General features: G+C 35.9%; 1 non-coding gene across 1 annotated transcript; it reads left to right on the top strand.

Moving 5' to 3' along the window:
- The first annotated feature begins 18,625 nt into the window (after nucleotides 1-18,625).
- On the top strand, nucleotides 18,626-18,732 carry LOC141515618 (U6 spliceosomal RNA). Its single transcript, XR_012476381.1, has one exon. It is a non-coding gene; the product is annotated as a U6 spliceosomal RNA (small nuclear RNA).
- The last annotated feature ends 3,352 nt before the right edge of the window (nucleotides 18,733-22,084 follow it).

The following is a 22,084-nucleotide window of genomic DNA, read 5'->3' as shown; positions in this document are numbered from 1 at the left end:
TTAGTCATAAACATATGGGAAATTCATAGACCTGACAGGTACACTTTTCCATGCTACCTAATTTTCTTATGATCACTATTAAGGTCTTAATCATTAACCACTTTGACCTTATCTTGGTATATATTGTGAGATGCTAGTCTTTAGCTAGTTTATGCCAAACTGCTTTCTAGTTTTCCCAGCAATTTTAGGATTTATCAAACACTAAATTGCTATGGTCTTTTACTATTGTGTATTGTATACTTAATTCCAATCATCATCTTCCCCTGATTTCTTCCATAGAGCTTCTGAGCAACAAGTCCTCCTTTACTGAACCCTGCTTAGATGCTTATCAGGATGTGACTTTACATTGGACCCTACCAAAAAAAGAAAAAAAGGACCTGTTCCCATAAGGTCTTCTGTTTCATTTAGTCATATAGGAACCCTCCCTTATTCCAAGACTCAAGAACTCCCATCTGATCCATGATATGATAGAGGAGAATCCACCACAAGGCTGACAAGGGGAAAAATACACCTTCAGGGCCTTCTCCAGTCATCCTGAGCCATATCTGGTCACTGGACCCAAATGGCTCCAGAGAAGAAAGTGAGACTGGTGACTTTGTACAGCAACCCCTCCCTCAAATTCAATTCATGTGTTTGTCATAGTATCACCTCCCTGATGTCATGGCCTTCTTTGAGAAGGCCGGATTCCATTGATCCACCATTCTATTTCTTAGCCAGTAGGAGATTATTTTGACAATTATCATTTTATAATATAGTTTGAAATCTGCCATGGTGAGACCCAGAATTATGGGAGACAGATAAGTTTCTTTACACTTAAGTAAAGATGTAATTTTTCCGAGTGGGCACTGAATTCTTAGAATGCAAAAATTGTGAAAAGATGAACAGAATTTTTCATGGTGAATAAAAACAATGGAGCAGGTGAGTTGTGAGGTGTTTGAGGAGGGCTTTGAAAGGGATGCCTTCTGTTCGAGTGTGGTTTAGGGAATCATGTCCATCAGAAATAGTCAAAAATAATTTGCTCATCATTTGGGCAAGATTGTCTGACATAATGTACAGGATACAGGGTACATAATATGATAAAGTTTCTGATCAGATACAGGATAATAAGCTTTGTTATTGATACTAGAACTGCACAGAAAGGCACAAAGTAAGTTTTTCAGGGATGTTAAAACATAATATAGCTTTTTTGTAAGTAGAAAGAATGGATAAGTACAAGTTAAGTTATCTATTTTCTTCCCTGTATTTCTACTTTATCAAGCTTATTTTACAGATGAGGCAAATAGGGTTTAAGTGACTTTGAACTCAGAAAGCTGGGTCTTCCTTGACTTCAGGCCCCGTGATCTGTGCACTATTCTACTTAGCTGCCCAATTATGCTGATAGTTTTCCTAATAGTGAATAAATCCCACCCACTCAAAATGCATGATCTTTTTGATAGATTGCTCTATTCTTTTTTTGCTTGTATTTTATTTTAAAATTTTGTCTCAATATTCATTAAGGAAAATAGTTTATAGTTTTCATTTCTCTGTTTTTTGCTTCTATTCTCATTAAGTCTTCATGCTATTCATCTTGGGTAAAGCATCACTTCTGGCATTCTCTCTGGGAATATTTCTTTCTGAAACTCAATTTTCAATAGCAATATCTCTTTTCTCATTTCACACAGACCCCTGTCCTCAGGAGAAAATTCCTTCCTACCCACCTTTCATACACAAGTTAAGACATCGCCCTCATGACAACATTGGTCCTCTTTGAGAAGGAAGAACAACAGCATTCCATAGTGACTATATATGACTTTTTAAAGGGCCATCAGGCATGTGATTATTCAGTCAGCTAAAGGCTAGATACCTTCTGACTTCATCATGATTAAATAAAGGATTTCTTCATTCCTCATAAGGGGTAAGAAAATGGAGACATTTCTTTGAACTTCATTTGAGATGTTCTTCAGTTATGTGCCCCTTTATATAATATAATCTCATCAGCTAGTCTAGAAGATCAATTTATCCTTTCCTGCTATGCCCAGTCAGTGTTATCGCCTTCTCCTTGATAGTTTATGTATTTTTACTTTATATAATATATTTTGTATTTACTTGCCTGTTTATGTTTTACCCTTCCTTCAAGCTCTCCAAAATGTAAACTCCTTGAGGGCAAAGGACTATTTCACTTTTATATTTATTTCTCCAGAATCTAGAACAGTGTCTTGCCCAGAACAAGTGTTTACTAAATGTGTGTGATTAAATTCTTGAAGTACTTAATACATTGACATTTTTCCCAGGAGGAATGATTTAAAGTCAAAGATAGTTTCATTTCTCTGTCCTTTTTTATTTCCTGCTATTTCTAATTCAGTTTCATCTGAGTATACAATAAAACTTTAAAAGAAAATTTCATATTGAATTAAGCTTTGAAATTTTTCATCCTTGTCATTTAAATTTCAGTGTATTCATTCTTTGCTGATAAGATATATTTGCAAACTGCTTATAATACTCTGGTATTCAAGACTATAACTGACATTTCAATCTGCAACTTACCCCTGACTAGATAATATATATATTCAAATAAATGGAATATGAATCTCTATTCCCAAAAGCTTAGGTTAGAGAAAAATTTGACATAAAATTGATCACCAGCCATAAGGAATGACAGACACATAGATCAGCTTTGAAAGTTACATATTGAATTTATTATATATATTTTTAAATAGCAAGCTCCATGCAATTTTTAAAAAAAATTAATCACCAACTAAAATATTTATTTTAGTCATCTCTCATGTTGTTATGCCTATAATCATACTAAATAGAGAAATTTTCTATAAATAATGACAAACTTCACAGTCATGTTTTAAAGAAGTTAAAATGGCAAGATCAAATGAATAAAACTACATTTCCCCCCCCTAGATTCAGTCAATCTTAAAGTGTCTTAAAATAGGACATTGTATTTTCTCTGCAGGATGAGCATAGTCCTTGGAAAGATATGCATCAATATTTTATGAAAATAACCCATCTACTTTTTACAGATAAAATTTAGCAAAATCTGTAGTGTAATCTATGGCCCAGAAATAAAATTCTCATCATCTCTCATAATTCTGTTTCCTGTTAAGATTTTTGCCCTTAAGAAGATTACTTTGGCAGCTATGGGAGGGGAAAGGAATAAGCATTATTAAGCACCTCCTAGATGATAAGCATGTGCAAAATGTTTTACAAATATTATCATTTTTATCCCTTTTAGAGAAGATAGATTGGAGAAGGAAAAAACTTGGAAGCAAAAAGACCAATAAGGAAGGAATATATTACAACAGACAATCTCAGATGATGACTCTGAGAGTGTAAAGCACCAGTTCAAGGTCCCAACTGCCTCCTGAACATTTCCATCAGGAAGGATGTCCTGCAATTATCACAAACTCAGTATTACCAAAACTGATCTATCATCATCTTATGCTATTTTCCTTTTTTTAATGGTACTCCTGGTCATGCTGGTTCGCAAATTCAGTCATACTTTGATGTAGACTGTGAAAGGATATCTTCATAATATAACCTCCATCCAATCCAATTATTTTCAAAGTCTTATCAATTCTATCTTAACAATATATCTAATATTGATTAATAGGCTAATAAAATTAATAAGAATAAGAATAATGGCTCACATTTATATAATAGAGCAGTTAAATGGCACAGTGGGCAGAGTGTTGGACTTGGAGTCAGAAAGGCCTGAGTTTAAATCTGTTCTCAGACACTTTTTTAATATATATATTTTTTATTTTTGCCAGGCAATGAGGTTAAGTGACTTGCTTAAGGTCACACAGCTAGGTAATTATTGTCTGAGGTTGGATTTGAACTCAGGTTCTCCTAACTAGTACTCTATCCATTTCACCACTTAGTTGCCCCCTCAGACACTTTCTAGCTAAGTAACACTGGGCAAGTCACTTAACTCTGTTTGCCTCAGTTTCCTCCTTTGTAAAATGAAATGGAAAAATAATTGTCAAACCTCTCCAGTATCTTTGCTGAGAAAACCTCAAATGATATCATGAAGAGCTGAACACACTGAAATGACTGAACCACAAATAATACTTCAAGTTTTGCAATGTATTTTACTATGTCAACTCATATTATTTTCATAGTAACCCTAAAAAGTAGGCACTATTATTATCTCCTTTTTACAGTTGAGGAAATTGAGGCTGAGAGAATCAAATGATTTGACAGAATGTTGAGATCACATTTGAATTCAGTTCTTCCCTACTCCAGGTTCAGTCTTTTGTCCACATTACCAAGCTACCTATAGAACAGAAAGAACTTTAAAGGTCATAGTTTATCTCCTTCATTTAACGGATGAGGAAAATAAGGCACAAAAAGATCATAAGATTTGCCTAAGGTCATATCTGAAGTAAACATCAGAGGGAAGATTTAAACCCAGATTCTGTGACTCTATTGATCTCCAACCATTCCATACCACTGGGGACAGCCGTTAGGACAAAAATAAACCAAAAAACCCCCAACTCACCACTCCCACTGCTACCATGCTAGATCAGGGCTTCATTTCTTCTTCCCTGTAATATTGTAATGGCTCTCAACCATGTCCCTTACTTACAGTTCCCTTCCTTTCCAATCCAATCTTGCCATTACTAGGACAATTTCCCTAATGCATAGGTTTGACATTTTATTGTGCTACTCACTGCTTGCTAAATAAAAAAAAAAATGAATTACTTGTTGATTGAATTGAATTGATTGAATATGAACTCCTGGGCCTGGTGTTTAAAAAATTTCATCAACTACCCCACCACCATTACCATTTTTCCAGCTTTATCATGTTCTATCCTTCTCTTTGCTTCATGTCCTCTTTATTCTAGCAAAACCAAAATATTTGTTATTTTCTGTTGTTATCCTGCCCTTTCCCACAGTTTGTGTTTTTGAGTAGAGAATGCCTGGGCCTGGAATGGTCTCCTCACCTGCCTCTGCCTCTTGGCACTTTTACCTTCCTTCAGTATCTACCTCCTCTATGGCTAGGTGCCACAGGGAATAGATTGCTGGACCTGGAGAAGACCTAAGTTCAAATCTAATCTCATTCACTTACCATGTGACCTTGAGTGAGTTGCTGAACATTTATATACTTCAGTTTCCTGAGGTATTATCAAGTGTCTACTATGGACCAGGCACAATGTCTTAAGTTTAGAAGGGTCAATAAAAAGAGGGAAAAGACAATTTATAAATATTATCATATTTGAGCTCTTTTGGAGAAGATAGATTGGAAAAGGGGAATGATTAGCAGCAAAGTGATCAATAAGGATGTAATACACTCCTGTATACAGCAACAGACAATTACAGATGATGACTCTTGAGAGTGCTAAGCTTCAGTCCAAGGTCCCAGCTGCCTCTTGGACATTTCCTTCAGGAAATGCCTTCAAGGCAGTTTATAATCTAACCAAAGAGATAGCAAGTAAACAACTGAGACTGAAAATGTGAGTGAATATAAGAAAATACCAAACACAAGGAATACTAAGACTTAAGAGAAACTGAAGAGATAAACCCAGAAGAATGAAATGATCTAACAGTAAGAAGCAAAAGTTCAGATGGGGAAAAATATGACTTCCACACAAGAATTACTAGAGAGACTGGAAAAAATTATGCAAGATATAATGAATGAATTATAGAGGAGGAAATGAGGGAAAAAAACACTTTAGAAGAGATCATAGAAGCAGTAGACTCCCTTGAAAAATAAAAATGACTCCATGAAATATCAAGAAACAAAGTTTTAAAAATATTATTAGAAAAAAGTAAGGTATCTACTATTATTAATATGGCAATTTTTGGAAACCAGAACCAAATAAAAAACTTGAACACTGCATTTCAAGAAATTATTTTTTCAAAGAGTACAATTTTCCAGAGAGCACAATTGAAAATAAAGGAGGGGGGCAGTTAGGTGGCACAGTGAATAGAGCATTGGTCCTGGAGTCAGGAGGACCTGAGTTCAGATTTGACCTCAGAAGCTTAATAATTACCTAGCTGTGTGACCTTGGGCAAGTCACTTAACCCCACTGCCTTTCAAAAAAAAAAATAAAGGAGCTACCAATCACCTCCTGAAAGAAACCACAAACTAAAAACACTCTAGAATGCCACAACCAAAATTCAGATCTCTCAAGTCAAAGAAAAAAATAGAGCAAAGAACCATAAAGAAAGAGGTCAAGTACCAAGGAATGGCAACTCCTTGAAAGTAAAGATCCTTCAATTTTACGAAAAAAGATGGGACATATATTTGTGTGTATGTATGTATGTGTGTAAAGTATATTGTTTAAAATGTATGTTATGTGTATATGTGTACATATTAGATAATCTATGCATTTAAACATGTCTATAATTTTTATTGCATTGTATACATACAAATATAGAATTTATATATAGTAAAATATATACTATGTGTAGAATCCATATTGTGTATACATAAATGTAAGTCTATGGAATTTATATATAATATGTGTGCATGTTACTTGTTTATATAAGTACATATGTTTATGTGTGAGTCTATTTTTCCTTACATCTAACATACTGCCTAGTACATAGTGGGGCCTTGATTGACAATAAGGATCACACAAGACTTAGAAGATACTACAAAAAAAAAGGGTAGAAAAATCTTGAAATGGTAGATACCAAAACGCAAAAGATAAAGAATACAAATAAGGCAAGTCAGCTCAGGTTTTTATGTTTTTATGTCTTGCCCCCAAAATACAACTAAAATTTTTGAAATACAATCACTGGAGACCAGAAACACCTAGAAAAGTAAGCATATTTGAGCAGTTGAAAGGGGCAAAATGATATTCAAGTGCTGACATTCTAAAGGCACAAGTGTCACTTCAGAATCCTGTTATTTTGAAGGAGCATAAAGGGAGTAAACAAAGACAAGCATAAATCTTTGGTGTGGTTCAGTGGTTTTTAGAGAGGAAAGGAATGGGAGAGAAAGGAGTGTCCTAGAAAAGAAATGAGGAAGGAGGAAATTCTTATTTGCACATAAAGGGGATGCATAAGAAGAAATACAGAGAAACAGGGAGGAAGGGGTGAAAGAGCATGTATCTCATGATTTCACTCTTATCTTGGATTTGATAAAGGAAAATTGAACACATATACAGACAATTTCATGTTGAACAGGCAGGAACAGGGAAATAAGAAAAATAAAACTAAGGAGAGAATAAACATAGTGCACAGCAAGAAGAGTTGATAAAATGGAAGACTGTGGATCAAATTTGTGAAGAGTGGAGGGACAGAGGAATAGGAAGAATGCATTTCAATTACACAGCAACAATACTGATTATATTTCTTTTATTTATGGTATGGAGAAATGAGAACTGGAGGAAAAGATGAGTAAGTATGAGTTGATGGTGGAGATTGATGCTTAATTAATAATGAATGCAGAAACAAGATGACAGTAGGATTAGAAAATAGAAACCAACAATATGTTATTTTTGAGAAACACACCTGAACAAAGATTCACATGGAATTAAAATAGTAAGTTGGAGCAGAGCTTGTTTTCGATAAATTCAAAAAAATCAGGGTTATAATCATAATTTCAGGCAAGGCAATTGTAAAATGAAATAAATTTCAAAGATAAACAAAGTATGGTAAGTTCAGAATTTCTAAAGCAACTTCTCTGACCCTGACACAATTATTTGATGTTGTTTTAGAAACACTATCTATAGCAATAAAATAAAAAGAAATTGAGGGAATCAATGTAGACAAAGAGGAAACTGAAATAATTCATATTTTTAAATAGCAGTATACAAAATAAATCCATTAGGTGTCTATTATGTGCTAGATACTTTGTGAAGCATAGCACACACCTTGGGTACCATGTTTTAAAGTCATAATAGATTTCCAGGTAATTGCCCTCCCTCTGTAGTCACTGCCTACTTGAGTTCGGTTCTGCCCATGAGGAATCATTAAGACTTGGGAAAGCAAGGAAATAATATAAAAATTAATTAAAAGTTACAATACATAAAAGGAATTGGTGGGGGAGAGAGAGAGAGAGAGAGAGAGAGAGAGAGAGAGAGAGAGAGAGAGAGAGAGAGAGAGAGAGAACAGCCAAGCAGTTTTGCCTGGGTCACAGGTAGGTAAAGAAGTCAGCAGCTCAGGTTTTTATGTTTTTATGTCTAGCCTCTCATCCAGAGGGCAAAAGGTGAACTCCCTTCCCTTCCCCTCTCCAGGACGCAGAATGAGGTAGAGGGTAAAGTCTAAAGAGATCAGGATGCAAATTTTATATTAAACAAGGAATCACTAGTAATGGGGATGTCCACCCAATTTGAGATTACAAATTGTTTCTGTTATAATTATAATTCTCTTATTTCTAAGTCAATTTACATCTCAAGAGTAGGTGGTCGTCAATTTACATCTCCACCCAAATTCTACCTACACAGTTCTCAGCACCTTTCCCCTGCATCACTTCCAAATCTCAAATTTCTTTTGTTCCTTCAGTTTCCTCATTTATAAAATTGCAGGAAAATTGCAAATGACTCCAATTTCTTTGCCAAAAAAGAGAGGAGTTGAACATGAATGAGTTAAGTGAAAACTCATAATTTAAACTAATCCTTGCTATGACTAATTAGTTCAATTCTTTTTATGCTGCTCATTCTCTGTACTTTTCCAGCTCCTTGTCTGCAGGTTGACTCTTCTTCTCACTTCCATTTAAATGTAAGCTCCTTGAGGGTAAAGATATTTTGTTTGCTTGTTTTTGTATCTTTAAGGTTTAGTATAAGGGGCAGCTAGGTGGTGTAGTGGATAAAGCACTGGCCCTGGAGTCAGGAGCACCTGGGTTCAAATCCAGTCTCAAACACTTAATAATTACCTAGCTGTGTGGCCTTGGGCAAGCCACTTAACCCTGTTTGCCTTGCAAAAAAAAACTAAAAAAAAAGACTTTAGGTTTAGTATATAGCAAGAATTTGTTGTTTGTGCTTCCTTCTCTAAGAGGACCCTGACTACAGGGAGGTGATGCCATGAATTGCAAGTGAATTAGATTTAAGTGAGGGGAGGCTGTGTTATCATCAACCTCACTCTCCTGGTGCCATCTAGGTCCAGTGGCCAGATATAGATCAGAAGGATTGGAGATGACCCTAGATGACTTCATTTATCTATCCAAAGGAAAAGGAGGGAAAAATTTATTAAGCATTATCTTATTTGATTTTTACACTGTGGCCTCATCATAAAACTTCTCTGTTCAAAGTTACCACATATCTCTTAGTGGTCAAATTGAGTGACCTTTTTTCCTTATTCTTGGCCTCTCAGCAGCCTCTGGCACTGTTGATTATTCATTCCTTCATACCCTTTTCACTTTATATATTTTGCACACCACTATCTCCTGGTTCTCTTCCTACCCCTCTCATATCAATTCTGTCTGCTTTAATGGATTTTCCTCCACATCACAATCTGTAACCCTCTAACCCTAGGTGTCCCACAGGTTTTGTCCTGGTCCCTCTTCTTTTCTCCCTACTGTTTCACCTGGTGATCTCATCGGCTCCTGAGGATATAATTATCATATCTATTCTGATCATTCTCAAATTTTACTTATCTTGCCCTATTCTCTCTGCTGTCTTCCATTTGCCTTTCTAACACCTTGAATCAGAAGTACAATAAACATCTTAAACTCAAGAGCTTCAAAACCAAAATTTTTCTCCCTATATTCCCCTCCACACCTTTATTACCATCCTCCCAGGCCCTCGGGCCCACCACCTAGGAATCATTCTGACTTCCTCACTCTCTTACCCACCATTTCCAAGCTGTTATAGCCTATCACCACTTCATCTTTGTAACATCTCTCAAACATGTCCTTCTCTGCTCTGACACTGCCAACACTTGATTCCTGCAATAGTGGCTAGTGTCCGTCTATCTTGAGTCTCTCTCTATTCCGATTCACCTTCCATTCAACTACCAAAGTGATTTTCCTAAAGCACAGGGTTAATTATGTCATTTTGTTCCTCAGGAAACTCTAGTGGTTCCTGGCCAGCTCCAGGACCAAATACGAAATCTTCTGTTTGGTAATCTTCTGTTTGGTCTTCGATGACTTTCATAACCTAACCCCTACCTTTGCAGTCCCCTTATACCTTACACATTGCCCCTATTCTCTGATCCAATGACACTGGTCTCCTTGCTATTTCATGAGCAAAACATTTCACCTCTTGGTTCCAGCCATTTCCTAAGGTCTGAATCTAATGCTTCCCTAGCTTTCATTTTTTTGTTGTTGTTTTTGTAAGGTAGTGGGGTTAAGTGACTTGCCCAAGGTCACACTGTTAAATAATTATTAAGTGTCTGAGGTCAGATTTGAACTCAGGTCCTCCTGACTCCAGGGCCAGTGCTTTATCCACTGTACCACCTAGCTGTCCCTTCCCTAGCTTTCTTTAAATCTCTTCTAAAATTCCATATTTACAGGAAACCTCTCCCAACCTCTCAGTTCTTAAATTCAATCTTAAATTAATAAATCTTAAATCTCTTAAACTCTTAATTAATTATTTTCCATTTATTCTATTTATAACTTGTTCAAACATTTTTGTTTGTTGCTATCTCCTTCATTAGATTGTAATCTCCTTGAGAGCATGAACTGTCTTTTTCCTCTTTTTGTATTACCATGATGTCTGGCATGTATTAAGTGCTCAAAAAATCTTTATTGACTGACTGTGAGGTAGATGCTATTATTATCCTCATTTTAGTTGAAGAATCTGAAGCAGACAGAGGTAAAGTGACATATTCAGGGTCACACAGCTAGAACTTGTCTGAGACTTCATTTGAATTCAAATCTTCCTAACTCCAGGCTCAATCCTCTATTTTGCCACCTAGTTGCTTCCAATAACTAGAAGAGTTTTTTCAGTAAATTTTAAATTTGGGGATTTTTTTTTTTGTTTAGTCATTTCAGTTGTATTCATCTCTTCATGACCTATTTGGAATTTTCTTGACAAAGATACTGGAGTAGTTTGGCAGTCCTTCTCCAGTTTATTTTTCAGATGAAGAAAAGGAGGCAAATAGTTAAGGAAACTGAGACTGAGAGAGGTCAAGCAACTTGCTCAGGGTCACACAAGTAAGTGTTTTGGGTCAAATATGAACTCATGTCTTCTTGATTCCAGGCCCTAAATTCTATCCACTGTGCTATATAGTTATTTCTTAAAATGGGATTGCATAGGAGCAGAATTAGAATCAGGATCACCCAGTAAATATTTCCAAGATCATACAATTAATAAGTGTTTGAGGTTGGATTTGAACTCAGGAAGATGAATCTTCCTGATTCCAGGTCCAGCAGTCTATCCTACATTGCACCACTTAACTTCCCCTCAACAAATAATTTTAATGCCATGATATTTTTTATCCCAGTCCCCTACCCTCCTTATAATAACCTGTAACATTATACTTGTGTTTATCAGATTATATCTTTTGTCATAATTACTTGTATACAGCTGTGATCCCCAACAAACTTGTATACTATATGGGTGTAGAATTTCTGTCTTGTTTTCATTCTTACATCTCCAACCCTAACATAGTACATTGCCCATATTTATTGAATTAACCTGAATTGATTCCCTAGGACTAAGGCAGAAAAAAGTCAAGGATCATATTAGTAAAAGCTCTGAACCATCAATCAAAAATGAGCCAAGGATCATAAGCTATGTCACAACTACAAAAAGAGCATCTGCTAATCAGTTTTCTATTCAGGAAGCTCACTACTTTATTAATTGTAATAAATTATGTCCTAGTGTGAGTAGGGAATGATCCATTCATTTTCAGAAATGCATGTACTCCCAAGCTAGGTTTTTGCTTTTTCTGATTTTCATTTAAAGCAATCCAGGCACCAAACTCTGATAATAAAAATAGCCACTTTTGACCAGTCAGCATAAAGGGAAAGTTAGCAGAGAGCAGCTCAATTCATTCCTGCAAGTAACCTGAAGCTTTTATTGTATTGCTGGGGAATGGAAATTCAACACCATCAGGTATTCAAGAGATTTTAGAGTTTCAGGTTATTATTGACACTTGCTGAGGTTCAAGGTAAATATTTCTTAGAGGGAAGGCGTTTCAGATGTTTCAGTATGCCAGAGGGAGGACTGCTCAAGAAGACAAAGAAAGACTCAGAAGAGAAATGTTTCACACTACCCAAAACAAATGCTGTTTTGGTTTTCTTTTCAAGCTATTAGTTTGCTGAAAATTTGGAAAATTGTGTAGACTTCCTAATACTTCACTGGCTTATATAGTATTTATTGGAAACAAATAATTTATTAACTCAAAGATTTAAAGCTGGAAGGGTCTTAGTATCCATCCAGTTCAATTTCTTCATTTTATAGATGTGGAAACTGAGGTCCAGAGTTAGTTAAGTAACTTGCTCAAGTGATCTCACAATTAATAAGTCCTCGGACTCCAAATCTTTTTTTTTTATTTCACTATGCAGACCATTATGAGATTTCACATGGAATGGCAGAGAAAACAAGAGAACTCTGAAGACAGGAAACATAGGCTCAAGTTTTGCTTCTTACATATATGTACTGGGTGATCCTGATCCTAATTCTGATCCTGCCCAACCCTATTTTAAGACATAGATATATGGCACAGTGAATAGAGTTCAGGACTTGGAATCAAGAAAACCTGAATTCATATTTGACCCAAGGCATTTACTATCTGGGACAGCTAAGTGGCACAAGGGATAGAGCAGGGGGACAGGAATTTGAATGTGGCCTCAGACACTTGACACTAACTAGCTATGTGACCTTGGGCAAATCACATAACCCTGATTGCTCCTCATCCAGGGCCTTCTCCAATCTCGTGATTCATATCTGGCCACTGGATTCAGATGGCTCTAGAGGGAAAAGTGAGGCTGGTGACTTAGCACAGCCCTCCCCCCCTCCCCCCACTCAGATCCAATTCATGTGCTTGTATCATCTCCCTGATGTCATGGCCTTCTTTGATGATGAAGTACAAACTCTTTTTTAACTAGCTGAGTGACCTTGGGCAAGCTGTTTACCCTCTCTCAGTCTCAGTTTCCTCATCTATAAAATGAAATAATACCTTGTAAAGATCAAATGAGAGAATATTTACACAGTGCTTAGGCACTATATAAAGATTAACAATTTTTATCCTGATTACTGGGTACATTACTTTTTGTCTTATTCTCCCAGACAAATGCCTAAAACTATGAATTAATGACAAGTAGCCAATCTATATTTTTGGAGGTGGTTAAAACTTTAGAAATTCTTTATATGAAAGTTCATGTGAAATATTTCTGCCTGACCTGTGGTATGATCAGCCAAAGTCAGACACACTGTATCTTGACTCCAACATGGTATCGTCATTTTGGTTCTCTTCAAGAACAACCAACCAATCGACATGAAAAAATCACAAATATAACTAAAAAGATATATTTTGATCTATACCTATGATTACATAATTTTCTAACAAAACCCTAAGCATCAGAGAATCCAGAGCTGGAATGGTCCTTTGTCAGGGGACATGCCACCTACTGTGATACGGAAATAATATTAACTGCCATTTATAAAGTACTTTACAATTTATAGTTTCTGAACTTAGAATGATTAGAATCTTGAAACAGTAGAAAAACCTTTGGATTTGTAATCAACAAGCTTGAATTCAAATTCTGTTTTTGCCCAAGAGATGAGTTGCATTAGAAAAAAATCAAAACTCTTAGGGGCCAGCTAGGTGGCATAATGAATACAGCCCCAGTCCTGGAATCAAGAAAACCTGAGTTCAGATTTGACCTCAGACACTTAATAATTACCTAGCTGTATGACTTTGGGAAAGTCACTCAACCCCATTGCCTTGTAAAAAAAAAATAGTCAACATTCCTGAGAGCAGTCCTCCTGACCATACTGGCTTGAAATATTTTCTCTGAACCTTCACTACATACTTCTTTTTCAACCTTCTTGCATTTAGACCCAAGAAATTCCTGGTTTCCTAACCTAGTCTAGCCAGTGACTTTGACTTATTCAGATCCCTATCTGCTACATATCTTTCATTTCCAATCACCTTGGCATCCCACCTGGAGAAATAGGACAGTCCAAATTTTATAAATGCTGTTGTTCACTCAAGTCCAACTCTTTGTGATCTATTTAGGATTTTCTTAGCAAGGGTACTAGAGTGGATTGCCATTTCCTTCTCTAGTTCATTTTACAGATGAGGAAACTGAGGCAAACTTCATTAAATGACTTTCCCAGAGTTAGCTTATTCAAACATTTTGTTTGTTGCTGACTCCTGGTTCTCTATTCACTGCACCACCCCAACAACAACAATAACAGAAATCAATCAGTCTAGTCTCTGATCAACACTTATCCTTGGCATTTACACAAATTTACACAAATCCAAAGGATTTACATAAATCCTTCTCTAGAACCTAGAATCTAGGATGAGTTTTCCCCATCCCAGTAATTACCCTAATTCATTTCCATTTATTTTGCCCTCCCTTCCAGAACAATTCCAAGGCTTAAAATATCAAATGGCTCTCTTAGAGTCATAAAACATGGGGCAGATCTAAGATTACAAGCCAGTCTCCGGTATCCCTATTACATTTTTCCTGGACACTAAAGTTGTTTGTGGGGGGGGGGGGGAGTGAAGGGAGAGGGAGAAGAAATGCCTTGAAATATTCTGGATGGACTACATCATGAAAACATTGTTTTGAGTTGTCTGATTGAAAGTACATTTAGATCAATCTCTTATCCAGGATACTCATTATCAGTATATTTTCATTTATTTATTCAATAACATGAAGCAAACTAAGAACAGAGGACTGGCTGACCATTCCCATTTGTTTGCACATGCATAATGAACCATGCCTGAAAGTTTAATCATGAGGAAACTGAATAGAAATAGCTGTTCTGGTAAGTACAGAGCCCATTGTCATTTGAGAAAACCAAATCTTATATTCTGAGAGATTTATTAACAAAATCACATTGATTTATCTGGAAGCTTCTCGTCCAGTAGATGCCAAAGACAGTAATGTGGTTGATAAAATAGAGATTTGAGGTTATGGTAAAAGAGAAACTTTTTTCAAGAAAAGGAAATTTAAGTAGAAAGTTAACCATAATGCATTATTGGAATTAACATAAGGGGAAAATGTTAGACTATATATATATATATATATATATATATATATACATATATATATATATATATTTTTCTATTGCAGCCCATGCTCTGCATCTATTCTTCCAAAACCCACTCCCATTGGTAGGTTGGATCCATAGAGGCTCTAAGGGACTCTCAGGACCTGGAGTGTGATTTTTTTTAAGGCTATCTATAGTTCATAAGCCCCCATTAGCTTTCTTCCCTCTAATGATTATCAGTTAATATCAATTAGACTTAATTTGCTTTTAGAAAGAGGCATTTACTGACAAAATATTTCTCTCCTCTCCATTCACCCCCAAATTATATTTTCTACTAGCTGATTATTAAATTTTCAGTATGATTAGTTATACCTCAGAAAATACTAATCACTACAAATCAAAGCTTGATTTAATATTTTTGATTGTCTAGACTTAAAACAGTATTAATACTGCAAGTGATTAAACTTAAAAATATGTGTACATACTTCCTTTCCTCCAAGCCCAATTGTTAAATATTTGCCAGCACATCTCTCTATTACTCTATAAACATTTCTTGAGTTCAGCAGCAAGGCAGCAAAAGGTTCAGGGAAGTAAGTCACCATCAGATTGGAGTGACACTGTATTACTATTATCACTACTACTACTACTACTACTACTACTACTACTACTACTACTACTATCTCTATTACTACCACTACTACCACCCCCACATTATTACATTACTACTACTACTACTACTACTGCCATCAATGCTACCACCACCACCACCACAATTACTACTACCATCACCATCACCATCACCATCACTACCACCACTACTACTACCACCACCACTATCACTACCACCACTACTACTATACTACTACTACTACTACTGCTTTCACCACCACTACTACCATAAAATAATAATAATAATAATAATAATAATAATAATAATAATAGGCACTTTAAGGTTTGCAAAGTACTTTCCATCTATCATTCCATTTGAGCCTCACAACACCTCTAACCATGGCTTTTCGAAGTTATGGCTCTAGAACCCACACCCAGCACAATTGGTAAGGAAGGCAATGATGAGCCTTTTGTTTATTAAAGCTGCCTATTTGAATTTTACCAGATGAATTTAACTCTCAATTTCCCATTCCTCAAGAATAGAGCCCAAGGACTGAGCACATGAAGTTGACTAGAAAAAATGGATCAAAAGAACAGTATCTATTTGCCTTTGAAGAAACTGTTATTCTAGGTCCTTTTCTTTCCTTCCTCTCCACAAAATAGATGGCTATGTAGCCACTTTATTATTTATCACTGAATCTACTTATGGCTACTGTAACTTGAGTGGAATGTAGCAGCAGCAGCAGCAACAACATTGGAGCTGAAATAAATCTAGAGAGGTTCAATAGAGAAGTAAGGGATAGGGGCAGCTAGGTGGTGCAGTGGATAAAGCACTGGCCCTGGAGTCAGGAGTACCTGAGTTCAAATATGGCCTCAGACACTTAATAATTACCTACCTGTGTGGCCTTGGGTAAGCCACGTAACCCCATTGCCTTGCAAAAGAAACCTAAAATAAAATGAAGATGGAGAAGTAAGGGATCTAAAGTAGAAGACATCAAAGCATTCTCTGACCAGGGAGTAGGGAAAAAGAAGAAGCAGAATGGTCCTAGGAGACAGACCGTGGCTGCTGTGAAACCTCAGTCAATGGTGAGATTAGGAAATCGGTCCTAACACCCAGTGCTTCCCCATATTTCTTCTGGTTATTTTTAGTAGTGATCCCAGTGAATCATGAATATATAATCTCTTCCCTCATTCATTCCTTCAGCTGGTAGGAAAGAAGTTTGATGGGTTGGGGGAAAATCATATAGAACTAATTCAAGAACTGGTAAGGTAGTTTATCATTTTATGTGAGAGCTCTTTTTTAATTGTGTTTAAATAAAGATCATTTATTCTCTAAAAAGTTAATCTTCTGAATGTGACTAATTGATCAAGAAAAGATTTGAAATTCAGGAGGAATGCAACCACTTGGAGAACCACCTTGAGGTTTCCATAATTTTAAAATTTTGGACTTTTCCTCTTTTCTTTTTCCATACCCCTATATCAATATTGGATCAAGGCCAGTGGGGCTGCATCTCAATGTCCAAGAGAGTAAGATGAAGAGTGGTCTCAAAGTTTGTACACGAGTGATCTCTGGTGAACTGGGGACATAATATGACATTTAGAAAAGGCAGGTACTCTCTCACATAATCACTTGGTTTGTAATTGTGCCCCTGGTGGATAAAATATATAACATACTTACCTTTCTTGTCAATTACTCAGTTAATTGATGAAATTATTTTTTCTATAAATCGTAAAAAGCAGAGACACAAACCTGATGAGGCAGCTATTGTCTCAGTTGCATTGATAAAACAAGAACTATTTTTAAAATAGCTTTTTAAAAAATTTTATAGCATGAATGATTTACCTAATCATTTCTTTGAATAACCTAGTTTTATTCTTATTATCTGTCTTTCCTTTATCAACTCCCTACTGTTTGGAATTGAAGGCAGTTACTGTATAGTTTGGAACATTTTAAAGGACATCTAACCCAATCCTCTCATTTTCTACATAGGGAACTCAAGATCCATAAGTTTAGATGGCTTCTTTAAGTAAAATGAATAGTAAATGCAAGAATTTCAATCCCAGTCATATGACTCCAAATCCAGTGGGGTATTTTTCTATTGCCATATCTCTTTTTTATTTAAAAGGACATTTCTATACCATCTTATACCTTGATATATCTCTATTTAATGGTTGAAAGAGGATGATTTTTCAGACTTTTTCATAATAATCTTGAAGGCCGGGTATATATGAAAAAGATACTAGTCTCCTGAGTTCAAAAAGTCAGAAAGAGATCAAGTTTCTCTCTGATGCTTGGCTGTCTAACCAATAAGACCAACACAGAGTAAGGAAAGCTGTGATCAACTGAATCAACACAAAGTCTTCAATGAATATCTTTTGAGCACCATTCCCTTACTATGACTAAATCAATTTTCTGGGCGGCTAGGTGGCACAGTGGATAGAGCAGTGGTCTTGGAGTCAGGAATACCTGAGTTCAAATCCAGCCTCAGACACTTAATAATTACCTAGCTGTGTGGCCTTGGGCAAGTCACTTAACCCCATTGCCTTGCAAAAAAAATGTAGAAAAAAGTATATATATATATATGTATATATATATATATATACATATATATATATATATATATATATATTCACATTTCCTTTTGTAAATTGTTGACTCTTCTATGAACTCCAGTCCCAACAACCATTGGTATCACATTCTGTCCTTATTAGTGGAGACTGTTGGCTTATATCTGCATGAGGGACAGGGCAGAGGGGCTGTGAGCAACAGCAAAGAGAGCCTCTTCAGCCTCTTGGCCTCTTCTGATTCTGCAGTTGCTCCAGGTGCTTTTGGCTAACATCAAGAAGGAAAATGGAATATGCTTATTTCACTTCAGGTTGCTAAAAGAAAATACTCTGGAAGGATGTCAACAGGAGAAAGGAGAGCAGTCTCAATAAAGTCCCTACATTAAAGACTTAAGGGAGTGCTTGCTTCGGCAGCACATATACTAAAATTGGAATGATACAGAGAAGATTAGCATGGCCCCTGCGCAAGGATGACACGCAAATTTGTGAAGCGTTCCATATTTTTTTCTGTGGGGGGAGGGGGAGGGAAGCAAGATTGAGGGAAAAATGTAAAACTCAAATAATATCTTTAATAAGAATAAATTTAAAAGAAAGACTTAAGGGAACTCCCATTGAATGAGGATTGTCTATGTATCTGGCATATTTTCTCATATTTATGCATTCTCTGATTTCTGGTTTTTTGGAGTTTTTTGCCTTCGATAAATGGTCTACTTTCCTATCTATTATGTATGTTCATTATGGAGGGCAAGAGGACAAACCTTGGATATAAAGCTTGAGAATCTTCCTCCTCTCCCCAGTAATGATCAGAAGTTAGAATGACCCTGAAAACTTTATCCCCTAACCTAATAATTTTTAACAGGGAAAAATATATAATTCTAGTCCAGTAACCCTCCCTTTGAGGAGAGTAACTAAGATACCTGTCCCGAATTTCGTACTTTTCTGACTGGGAGGAATTAAGTCCCTCTTGGAGAAAAGTAGGGAAGAAGAGGATAGAGATTCCTATTCTACTTCCCTTCCATCAACACAACACCAGCCCAACAACTATTTGTGCTACAGTTTCATTTATTTTGCCTAATATTATGCCTAAACTTCCAGGGATCAGCTTGAATCAGGTCTTTCATATTAGATGAAATTACATGTAAATTAAAACCTGTGGCAGGCTGATAAATGTTTAACAAGATCTTCAAAGAAGAAATGAACACACTTTTAAGTTTAAATTGCATTATTAATACTTTATCCATTGCTTTCTTGAGTCTAGATAATCAACAAAACAACAAATCAAGCACTGATTTGAAGTATTTGTTATTTATAAGGTGTATATTCTCACACCCAGTTCAAGCTAGTTGGGCAATTCTTTCCGTGTTCTCCTATAAATTCTCTATCAGGGATCTAGCAAAAATCTGGGGGCTTATTGGGAGTCAGGGTCTCTAAGCTGTTTGACACAGTTGCAGCAAGAAGACTCAAGGCAGTCACACCGCCTGATGGAACATTTCCTTCTTCAAAAAAAAAAAATATATATATATGTGGATTTCATGCATACCAATATTTATAGGTCTATTATTGATTGCAATATTTACTCACCCTAATACTGGAATGACTATAAAGGAAGGATTTCAGAAAAATTCCTTGAATAAAACAGATTGTAAACTCTGTCCAAATTTAACAGGACTGCCTCTCCCTGAGGCATACAAAAGGCTTCAACATTATGAAATCTCTGGAAAACCCAACACTGGGAATTCCAAGGAGATGCCAGAATATATACAGGGAAAACAGATACAAGATGGGTCAGATAGAATTCTGGGGAAATTAGTAGTTTTACCCCCCTTACCATACACAGGAATATATGAAAAATATGGTGAGAAAATCGTTAGTATAGGTGACCGATATGTAAACTCCAGCAGCCTTAGTTTCATGGGAAAGAATAAAAAGGTCACAGAAACTGTGGCTTCTACCAACAAGGCCTGAAAGAAAAATTGGTTATTATAAGAGTTAACGGATGGGTGGACAAGCATAAAGACCCTCACTATAGATTGTTAAGGAAGTGTATCAAAAAACATTACTTACACAAAAAATATAAAAAACTTTCCATTAAAAGGATTGCTTAATTAATAACTTCAAATGAATTAACAATTATACAATGTAGTAATAAATAAAGTAACAGACAGGTTGAGGTCATCATGGTCTGAGTAGGGACAAGAAATCAATTAACTATATGATTATTACTTGAACTTGTAATCACATGATTAAAACTTGTAACCATATGAACTATATGATTGATGATGAAAATTGTACTCTTGTAACCAAGTAAATGATCTTAGCTAGCTTGCTTGAAACATACATGATTCTGAAACTATAAAAATAAATCCAAGCAGCTGACAGTCAGTCAACCTGCTCCTGCCTTTACCCACTTGTTGACTCAACTCATTTCACCGAATCTATCCCTCCTGTCAGGTTCCAAGGACCCTGCGGAGGCTGGACCCCCGCAGGGGCTTGCTCTGGATTTTGGCAATGCATACATATCAACAACACTCAAAGGCCATCCATCACTTAATTATTCCTTGCTCTTTCTATGTGAACAGTCTACCCTCTTTTCTGGTTATACAATTTTCCAATGACATTCTTTATGCTTCTTTTCCTTCCTAGTTGTTCCTGGGTGATATGATCAGCCCTGTGGGTTGTTTGACCAATTTTGTATCAAAGTCTGGACAACAGTCTTTAATGATCCACTTGGTTTTTTTCTTTGTAAATAGTTGGGCTGAATTCCTTTAAAGTCATTATGGATCAGTTTAGAAAGTTTCAACAGAGTTCTAGGGATTGATATAATTAACCCATCATTCACAGAGACATCTAGAGAACCTAATTATCTATGAGAAATTCCTCTTCATTTAAGATTCCAAACTGGATATCCTTCAAGATAGTAGCAAATGTTACTTGTTAAGCATATATATCTTTTTTTAATGCCCTCTTGATATTAAAAATCATAGCATCATCGAATAGTTACCTCTGTTATTATATATTTCAAGAATTCTTGAATGATCTTGATAAATACATAGAAGACTCTGTGTTAGAGATGAATTAATTCAGTTTTATCTCAGTTTAACAAAAGAGGAAGTGCTTTGTCCAAGGTCCAAGGTCACATAAATGACAGAACTAGTTCTTAACCCCAGGTCTTCAAACTATAAGAGAAATATCTTTTCTTTATACCAAGGATTCCATAACCTTTTTTTCCAGACTTCTTTGGCAATCTGATGAAACCTATGAACCCCTTCTTAGAATAATATTTTATGGGGTTTTTTGGCAAGGCAAATGGGGTTAAGTGGCTTGCCCAAGTTCACACAGCTAGGTCATTATTAAGTGTCTGAGGTCGGATTTGAACTCAGGTACTCCTGACTCCAGGGCTGGTGCTCTTTCCACTGCGCCACCTAGCCGCCCCTAGAATAATATTTTTAAAAGCATTAAAATAAAATAGAGAAAATTATAAAGGAAATAAAACAAATGGAAGTAAAGTTACCAAGATTTTTTTTTTTAAGTTCATAAATTTCAAGTTAAGGAACACAGCTAGTCTATACTATGAAGCCAACATCAAATTCATTTAATATTCAGTTAATCTGATATGAAAAGTTAGGATCTCTATGGTTTGTTAATCAACTATAGGAATCATATCTAAAGGAAGAAAAACCTTCAAGTATTCCAGAGTGCTCCATGGAGGCTGAGAAGAGAAATCATCACCATCAAAAAATATTCACAGTATTTGGTACATAGTCATGTGCAGGGTTATACTAGGTCAGGGCTAGGCAGTACTTTTGCCAGTTATCATTTGCGATGAGTCAGTCCTATACCTGTGCCAAATAGATGCT

This window comes from Macrotis lagotis, chromosome 2, assembly GCF_037893015.1.
Source record: "Macrotis lagotis isolate mMagLag1 chromosome 2, bilby.v1.9.chrom.fasta, whole genome shotgun sequence".
Lineage (NCBI taxonomy): Eukaryota > Metazoa > Chordata > Mammalia > Peramelemorphia > Peramelidae > Macrotis > Macrotis lagotis.
Note: the sequence above shows the minus strand (reverse complement) of the source record. Positions and strands in the feature narration are given on the sequence as shown.